The 9,116-nt window shown below is 48.5% G+C and overlaps 1 non-coding gene across 1 annotated transcript; it reads left to right on the top strand.

Moving 5' to 3' along the window:
• The first annotated feature begins 2,615 nt into the window (after nt 1-2,615).
• trnar-ccu lies at nt 2,616-2,688 on the top strand. The gene has a single exon. It is a non-coding gene; the product is annotated as a tRNA-Arg (tRNA).
• Nucleotides 2,689-9,116: the final 6,428 nt, after the last annotated feature.

Below are 9,116 nucleotides of genomic sequence, written 5' to 3'. Positions count from 1 at the left end.
ATGTCTGCATTCAGTTGATGGGAAGTGGTGCCCAACATGTTCTTGCACACGATTTGCAGGATTGAGGTGAATCGTCTGAAAGAGACAGCAGTCACAATGGCTGAAAACCTGCTGAGATTCTCCTGGGGATGGCATGGTGGCTCAGTGGGTGGCACTGCTGCCTCACAGTGTCAGGGACCTGGCTTTGACTCCTCCCCTGGGCGACTGTTTGTGTAGAGTTTCCAAGTTGGTTCCGTGGTTAGCCCTGCTGCCTCATAGCACCAGGGACCGAGGTTCAATTCCAGCCTCTGGTGACAGTTTGTGTGGGTTTTGCACTTTCTCCCCGTGTCTGTGTGGGTTTCCTCCAGGTGCTCCAGTTTCCTCCCACAAGTAAATTAGCCATGCAAAATTGCCCAGACTGTTCGGGGATGTGAAGGTTGGGTGCATTTGGCAGGAGGACATGTAGGGGAGTGAGTCTGGGTGGACTTCTTGGGCCAAATGGCCTGTTTCCACACTGTATGGATTCTATGAGAAAGACATTTGGACAGGTACATGACAGAAAATGCTTGTGTGGATGTGGACCAAGTGCAGGCAGGTGCAATTAGTTTTAAAGTTAACGGCTCCATGACAGCACCCCTTCGCTTTGGGAGAGGAGTACCCCAAGGCTGCCCCCTGTGCGGCCAGCTGGATTTTCTGTGCGTGGAACCTTTCCTGTGCCTCTTGTGGAGGAGGTTGTCGGGGCTGGTTCTGCGCGGTGCGGGCACGGGGGTGATCATCTCGGCCTACGCTGACCACGTGCTCCTCTCTTTCACCGACCCGGCTGACCTGGGGAGGATGTGTGTGTGCCAGGCCGTGTACTCAGCGGCCTCTTCCACCGTGATCAACTGGGCCCAATATTCCAGACGACTGGTCAGTCCGTGGCAGGTGGAGTCTCTGCTGCAGGAGTTACGGGGGTTCAGCTGGAGTACCACCCATCTCCTCGACTTAGGGGTCTACCTCAGCCCGGCTGAGGAATCCTGGCCGGCCAATTGGCAGGAGCTGGAGGCCAAAGTCTCGGCTCGCCTCGGCCTCTGGACAGGACTGCTCCGTGTGCTGTCACACAGGAGTTGAGTGTTGGTCATAAACCAGCTGGTGGCTGCCATGCTGTGGTACCGGCTGGTCACTTTGGTCCCTCCTCCTGGTTTTGTCGCTGACATCCAGAGAATGTTGGTTCACTTCTTCTGGGACAAAAAGATGCACTGGGTCGCTGCGCAGGTCCTGAGTCTCCATATTGAGGAGGGCGGTCACTCGCTGGTGTGCGTTCACACCCAGGTAGCGACGTTCCACCTTCAGACCTTGCAGCGATACCTTTACATTGAGCCTCCCCCTCGGCGGGGTGCCATGGCGACGTATTTTATCCACCAGGTGCATAACCTCAACTACGACACGCAGCTCCTGTTCAGCGACCGTGATGGTTTGGAGGTCACTCTCAGGACACTGTCTGTCTTTTACCAGGACCTGCTCACTGTCTGGAACATGGTCGAATCGCGCCGCGCCTACCCTCCGGCTGGAGTAGCGGCTGTCGTCAGGGAGCCGTTGCTCAGGGACCCGACGTAGTGCCCCAGTTGGAGGATGCTCAGGTGTGCGGTGGGATCCCGTCTGTGCTCACTCCTGCCCGGACGGAATTTCACATTGGCCCCAGGGTCCTGTACTTCCTGCTGGAGCCTGTGCCCCACAACCTGAGCTGTCTCTGGAGTTTTAGTTTTGTCCCTTTCAGGGGTGTATCACAGAGGGCCCTGTACAGACTGCTGCTGCACACCCTCATCCACCTCCCGGACACACCCTGGCGTGCCCATTTACCACCAGGCGGTGGGGACCATCCCCAGTGAAGGGCTCTCTACATGGGAGTCCTCCCCCTTTCTCACGGGGATCTGGGGTGGAGGGTATTGCACGCGGCAGTCCGCAGATTGCGGTGGTTCACGGACTCCCAGCCCAACTGCTTGTTCTGTGGTGTTGTGATGTCTGTGGACCGTGTATATGGGGTGTGGGCGCTTGCACTCCCTTTTTGATTTTCCTAAAAACTTTCTCCTCTGGTTTTGGTTGGACTGCAGACCCACGCCCCTGATATTTGGGCACCCGGTGCAGATGCGGGGGAGGATAGGTCACAGGATCTCCTCGTGGATCTGCTCCTGGGCCTGGCCAAACTGGTTGTTAGGGCCGATTGCCTGACCCTCTTCCGCGGTTACGTTTGAGCCCGGGTGTCCCTGGAGAAGGAGCACGCAGTGTCTACCAACATCCTTGAGCTGTTCAGAGAGTGCCCTCCCCCTCACTGTTTGATCACGCAGCATTGCCCTTTGATGCTTGTCACTGGCCACTCGGGTGTTTCCTTTCTTCCTGGTGGTGGGAATTGAATAAAGATTTGTACATCTGTTGTCTTTCACTGTGTCTCACACCTGCACACACACAACATGGTGCTGGGGAAAATATAAGCACTACCGCAGTTAGGCAGCAGTGTGGATGTAAAGAAAAAAACATATATAACCAGGAGATTTAGAATCCCCTCAGTCCAGGGCACTGACTCTGTGCTGGCTGAGCCACAGTCAGTGTGTTCTTGCAAAACAAAACGTAAAAGCTGCCATTATAACATCACACATGTGGCCCCAGTGGCCTAATGGATAAGGCACTGGCCTCCTAAGCCAGGGATTGTGGGTTCAAGTCACATCTGGGGTGTCCGGCTTTTAACCCTCGTCTTCACGGCTGATCTTCGTCCAAGGTCAAGTCAATTTCTCATCTCCTCTGGAGAAGTCCCCAGGTCTGTGTTGGGTTGGTGGGAAGTCGTCTCAGAAAAATACAGAATCTTTGAGGTCTGCAGGATATGGGGATGAATTGTCTAAAAGAGACAGCACAGTCACAATGGCTGAAAACCTGCTGAGATTCTCCTGGGGATGGCATGGTGGCTCAGTGGGTAGCACTGCTGCCTCGCAGCATCAGGGACCTGGCTTTGATTCCTCTCTTGGGTGTGTTAGCGCGGATGAATTGATATCAGTCCGAGCCCAGAGTGCGGTTCAACAATCGGTAACGTTTATTGATACAGTAACACCGGCGGAGACCAACCGAGGTCCAAATCTCAGCTGTTCTGCTGTTCCCGCGCGCTGCTACACATTATATACCTTTCTTTGTCAGGATGTGAGGATTTTGAGTATGAATGGGATGATAGATCCCCATCATCGCTGGAGTAGGTGCAAATGGTGGGTGTCCTGCCGTCCCAGGAGAGTTGCAGTGTACACACAATAGGGTGCTAATTGGATTATGTAAACGGGTCCGGGTACTATCTGCTTGTCTCTCTCTGTGAGGGCTGGGGGCTAGCACCCCCCTTTGTTCCCTTGGGGTGCTGGTGTGTATTAGTCTGTTGGTTCCTGTCTGGTGGATGCCTGTCCTTTGTGTCAGGATGGTCCTGTATTGATGAATATGGGTGTGTTTCAGTCAGTCTCCTGATTTGATTAGGAGATGGGTTTCCATATTAATTAGCTCCGGAGTTTCGGTTTATGAGTCATGGTTAGTGTCTGGCCTAGTGTGGATTTGATCTGTCCTCTGGCTCCCATCTCCCGGTCACGTGGGCGGACCGGCAGCTGCTGAGTTCTGTGGGTTTAAGCTGCGGCTGCCGTTTTTAAAACACAAAATGAATTCCTATAGTTTTACCGATATAGGCATAGTCCCGTGGCAAATGCGGGGCGGCTCTGATGCCCGCTTGCAGGTGTCTGTTTGTGTCGAGTTTGCACATTCTCTCCATGCGGTACTCCGGGTGCTTTGGTTTCCTCCCACAGTCCAAAGATGTGCAGGTTCGGTGGATTGGTTTTGGGGAGTGCAGGGTGAGAGGATAGGGGTTGGGCCTGGATGGGATGCTCTTCAGATGTGATGGGCTGAATAGCCTCCTCCCACCCAACTCTAGGGCTTCTCTGAACAGGTTCTGAGCAGATGGTCAGAGCTCCACTGCAGAGCCAGGTCAAGGATTCACTAGGGGACTGGCATCCAGGTGTGTGTTCCTACCCTACTTTTCCCTGATCTTCCAGAATGTTCTGTGTCTTTGGCCAATGGGGTCATGAACTGGGTTCACATCATCCAATGGGATCACACCAATACCCTTCACTGTTGTCATGCCAGGAGCTATAAGGTGGATTGGCTCAGGCTGACACTTCTCCAATATACAACCCTCAGTCTGGTTGGAACTGGTTCTTCTTGAATCTTTGTAGCTCTTTGATCTTAGTTGCACTGTTCTCTGGAGCTGATAGCTGCTGTTTAATTTAGTTTGGCCAATTTTCTATCAGGTCAAATATCTCCAGCTGAGGAGCAATTGAGAATGCCTGATTTTGTTGCCATGGTCACATGACCACACAGCATTGAGATCAGCTGCACCGTGAAGGTTTCAACAAAATCAAAACCCCAAATAAGACTTGAGCCCACAGTCTCCAGTTTAGGAAGTTAGTGCCTTACCCATGAGGTCACTGGGCCACCAACAGATAGACCTACCTATCTATGGATAAAGCAACTTCTCTTTTGCTTGTGTTGGTGTCAGTCTAAGCTATATTCAGTCAATGTGACCAGCTGAACCCCAGATTATCTGCATGTTTGGTATTTATGATAAGTTCCAATATGTCAATGGAAATGATTGAAATCTGGGTGTTCAAGGTTGGAACTGATGGGGTGTGGCTATGCATTTGGGTCCTTACCTTTCTTAGTCAAGGTATTGAATACAATTGCAAGGAGGCTATGATGGAGACGTGAGGTAGTTAGGCCATCGTTGGAGTACTTGGAGTGCCACATCCACAGACTGGACAAACATTTGTGGGAAGGCAACTGCTGAGGCTGACTCACAGAGTTTACAGAAGGAGATGGATGGGGTAAGGGAGCAGCCAAAAACTTAGTAAATGAAAGACAATGTGGGAATGTGTGAGGTTATACACTTTGGTAGGAAGAATAAAGCAGCTGGATATTATTTCAATGGAGAAAGACAGCAGAAAGTTAAAGCACAGAGAGATATGAAATGTGTTTTTGCGGTCTCGCTGTTGATCCTTTGCTGTGACCAACCTTCATGGTAATATCGGTGAGATGTTCTTGGTTTCTCTTTAGTTCTTGAGTCTGGTTAAGCCGATTGTGATTTGCAGACCATGGTGATGTAAGAGCCCCTTCATAACTGCTTCATCGTTACTTGCAAAGCAAATATTTTCATGCATCTTCCACCTTTCGGATCACTATTACCTTGGTCCGACTCATACAATTTAAAATATAAATTATTGAGTGTGGAATGAATTTATTTCACCTGCACTTTTTTCTGTTAAATGCCAACAGGTCAGTATAGAAGTCTAGCAAGCTCAATGTTTGTACAGCCAACATTGAAGGGATGGTACCAGAAAGACAAGAACAAATGAGGGATATGGGCCAAATGCTGCCTTCTGGGACTAGATTAATTGAGGCTATCTGGTTGGCAGGTCGAGTTGGACTGAAGGGTCTGTACAAGTCTATGACTCTGTAAGTGCAAGCTTTCTTGAAGATTTTCACTCGTGTTACAGAGCCTTTTTAAATGAATATCACAATTTTTAAAATATATTTTTATTGAAAAACTGTATTTTTTAATATTACAACAAATACAAAACAATACAAATATAAACAATTCAAAAAAACACAAGAAAAATGTAAAAACAATTCCAACCCGCCCTCAGTTTTGTTGTGTACCATACTTGTGAGAACATCCAAGGGGATGTGCTCCATAACAATCTTCCGCCAACCCAACAGGCCCAGGGGGTTTTCATATAACCAACCTAACAAGCTATTCTTTCTTGCACAAAATATGAGGATATTGAGACGTTTTTCGTATGCTCATCTGCAGGGAGCACACTGGGCAGGCCCTGAAGAACAGAGATCGGGTCCTTCTCCACCCTTACACCCAAAATCCTCCCCATGGCACCTGCCACAGCACTCCAGTATGTTTGAAGCTTCCCACAGGACCAGAGACAATGGGTAAGAGTCCCTGTACCGACCTTGCACTTGAAACATGTTGAAGATACCAGTGGTTTAAATTTTGACCAACAGTCTGGCGCCAAGTGGGCCCTGTGGAGAATCTTCAACTATAAAGCATGTGTCCAACTGCAAACTGATACCTTGCCTCTGAGGAGACTTCAACACCTAGCTCTCTCTCCCAAACCCAACAGAGTCGATCGAACTCATCTGAGGGGATACCCCCCCCAATTGATGATATAAAGTGCTGACAGAAAGTGTACTCTTAGCACTGAGCACCCTCCTCTCTATGCTGGATGTGTCGGGATCAGTCAAAAGTGTTGTCTTTTTTTGAATAAAATCCCTAACTTGAGAAAAACGAAAGAGGTCCCTGTTAGATAGCTCGTGTTTCGGTGCTAACTGATCGAAGGACATCATTGTGTCTCCATCAAACAAATCACCCATGCAAGACACAACCCGAGCAGCCCAACATTTGAATCCTGAATCTATCATTCCCGGTTGAAAACCCGGCATAACCACTATAGGTGTAAGAGAAGATGTCTTGCCAATATTGCCTTCCCTCTGCCGAATTGCCCTCCATACTTTAACAGTATTGATAACTATTGGGTTATGGAAATATTCCCTAACTGTCCTCATTTTGTCCAAACACAGCAAGCGAGTAAGGGGTCACTTTAGCCTGGGAGGTTTCAATACCTAACCATATTGAAAGAGGGTCCCCACAAGCCCAATCACTCATGTAGGATAAAAGCGAGCTTAGTTGGTAGCTTTTAATGTCTGGGAGATCCACTCCCCCCAGTCTGTGAGACAATTGCAGTTTTGCTAATTTAATGAGGGGCCACTGATGATGTCAAATAAAGGGGCTGAACCAGCCGTTCAGACTCCTGAATGTTTGCTTATCGAAAATCAGGGGGAGCATCCATATAGGGTATAGTACACGAGGGAGAATATTCATCCTAATAAGCGCTATCCAACCCAACCACGAGACCAGAAGCGCCTCCATCTTTGAAGATGTTGTTTGATTTTGTCAAATAGTTGAAAAAAAATAGCTTTGGACAGCCGATTCAGAACTGGAGTAATTAATATGTCCAAATATACAACTCCCATCCCCGTGACCATTTAAATGGGAATTAATATTCACCCTCAAGACCTCGTACCTTCATAAGACCACCCATAGGCATAGCCTCTGATTTTGCAAGATTAATCTTGTCCCCCAATAATGTGCCAAACACACAGATGCATGCTAACAGGCGAGGGACTGAAACTGCTGGATTTGATAGGAGAATTAGGACATCGCCCACATACAATAAACTCTGATGTAATTTTGACCCCACGTCTGGAGCTGATATATTGGGATCCCTATGAATGGCCCCCACCAATGATTCAATCCCCACTGTAAAAAGCGGTGGCGAAGGGAACAGACCTGCCGGCTGACCCAAAAAATGTTAAAATTGCTTGATCACACCCTGTTGGTGATGACCTCAGTGAGAGGGTCACCGCAGAAAACCTTTACCCATCTTATAAATCCTACACCCAAAACACACCGCTCCAGAGTATAGAAAAGATACGCCCACTCAACTCGGTCAAGCGCCTTCTCTGTATCTAGAGAAATCCCCAATCCCTATATTGCCTGTTGTTGACACGCTTGAATTACATTAAGCAGCCTCCTAACATTATTGGAGGATCTGCGGCCCTTTATGAAGCCTGTCTGGTCCTCTTTAACAATAGAAGGTAACACAGTCTCCAGCCTTAACACAAGGGTCTTGGAGAGGATTTTAAAGTTCACATTTAAGAGTGAAATGGGCCTGTACAAAGCACAGTCCCCCGGGACCTTCCCTTTTTTAAGAATAAGCGAAATATTGGCCTCTCTCAGAGATGGCGGGAGACAATCATGGCTGTATGAGTCATTAAACTTATTAAGCATCAGAGTGGACAGTATGTTTGTAAATTCCTTCTAGAGTTCACTGGGAAGTCCATCAGGACCGGGCGCCTTTCCACTCTGAAGCTGCTTCACAGCCTCCTGCACCTCTTGCTCTGATAAGGGGGCATTGAGAAAAGACTCTTGTTCGGGGGTCACACGCGGGAGCTCCAGATCCTTGAATAAAGCCTCCATTTTGGCCCACCCCTCCTCACAAACCTCAGATTGGTATAACTTAGAGTAAAATCTCTGGAATGACACATTAATCTTTTTGGAGTCACATGTTCGGTTCCCACACCCTTCCCTAATCACCATAATGGCTTGAGGGGCGCTCCATTTCCTAGCGAGATATGCTAAGTATTTGCCAGGCCTGTCACCATGATCATATAACCTTTGCTTTGCAAAAGTAGGCTCGTTCTTTGCTGTCTGCGTGAGCACGGAATTCAAGGCAGACCGCAGCGCCGTAATCCTCTGTAACTTGACCAACGAGGGCCTGTCAAAGTAGGCCTTCTCAGCTTCGAGGAGACGTTGCTGCTCACCCTTCTGCCGCCTCCTACTGGCAAAGTAGGAAATAACTAAACCCCTGGCATCGGCTTTGGCAGTTTCCCAAAGGACAGATGGGCTACAAACCAAGCATGAGTTAATGTCTAGGAACACCCGAAATTCCCGAGAGAAATGCTCCACAAAATTATTACTTTTGAGGATAATGTGTCTTGAACCCACTGTAATGGAAATAATTTTCACCAACAGGTACATTGGAGTGTGATCAGAGATGGTAATATTACCGATCGTACAAGGTGCAACCAAGTCCAGGGTTGCCATGGGGATTGGAAAAAAAATATTGGAAAACAAATGTAAATCCCTGCCTGTAGGGTGGAGACACCTCCAGACGTCCACCAACCCTCACTCCACACACAGATCCACTAATTGTTTAGCTTGTACAGAGGGTATCGGGGTGGGGGTGGGGCCTTTGGGCAATCCCTGTACTGTGGGATCCATGAGACAGTTAACATCTCCCCCTTTAATGATATGCTGGGACTCGAGACTGATCAGTTTAGAGAACACATCTATCAGAAATTTGAGGGAATGAGCTGGAGGGCAATAAACATTTAAAACACCATATTCTAACCCATTTATCAGGGGTTTGAGAATTACAAACCTCCCGTGTGTGTGTCTTTAACACACTCTAGTAACTTAACTGGGAGATTCCTCCTCACCAATACAGCCACTC

This window comes from Chiloscyllium plagiosum, unplaced genomic scaffold, assembly GCF_004010195.1.
Source record: "Chiloscyllium plagiosum isolate BGI_BamShark_2017 unplaced genomic scaffold, ASM401019v2 scaf_9611, whole genome shotgun sequence".
In the NCBI taxonomy this organism is placed as follows: domain Eukaryota; kingdom Metazoa; phylum Chordata; class Chondrichthyes; order Orectolobiformes; family Hemiscylliidae; genus Chiloscyllium; species Chiloscyllium plagiosum.
This window is presented reverse-complemented; position numbering and strand designations above follow the sequence as displayed.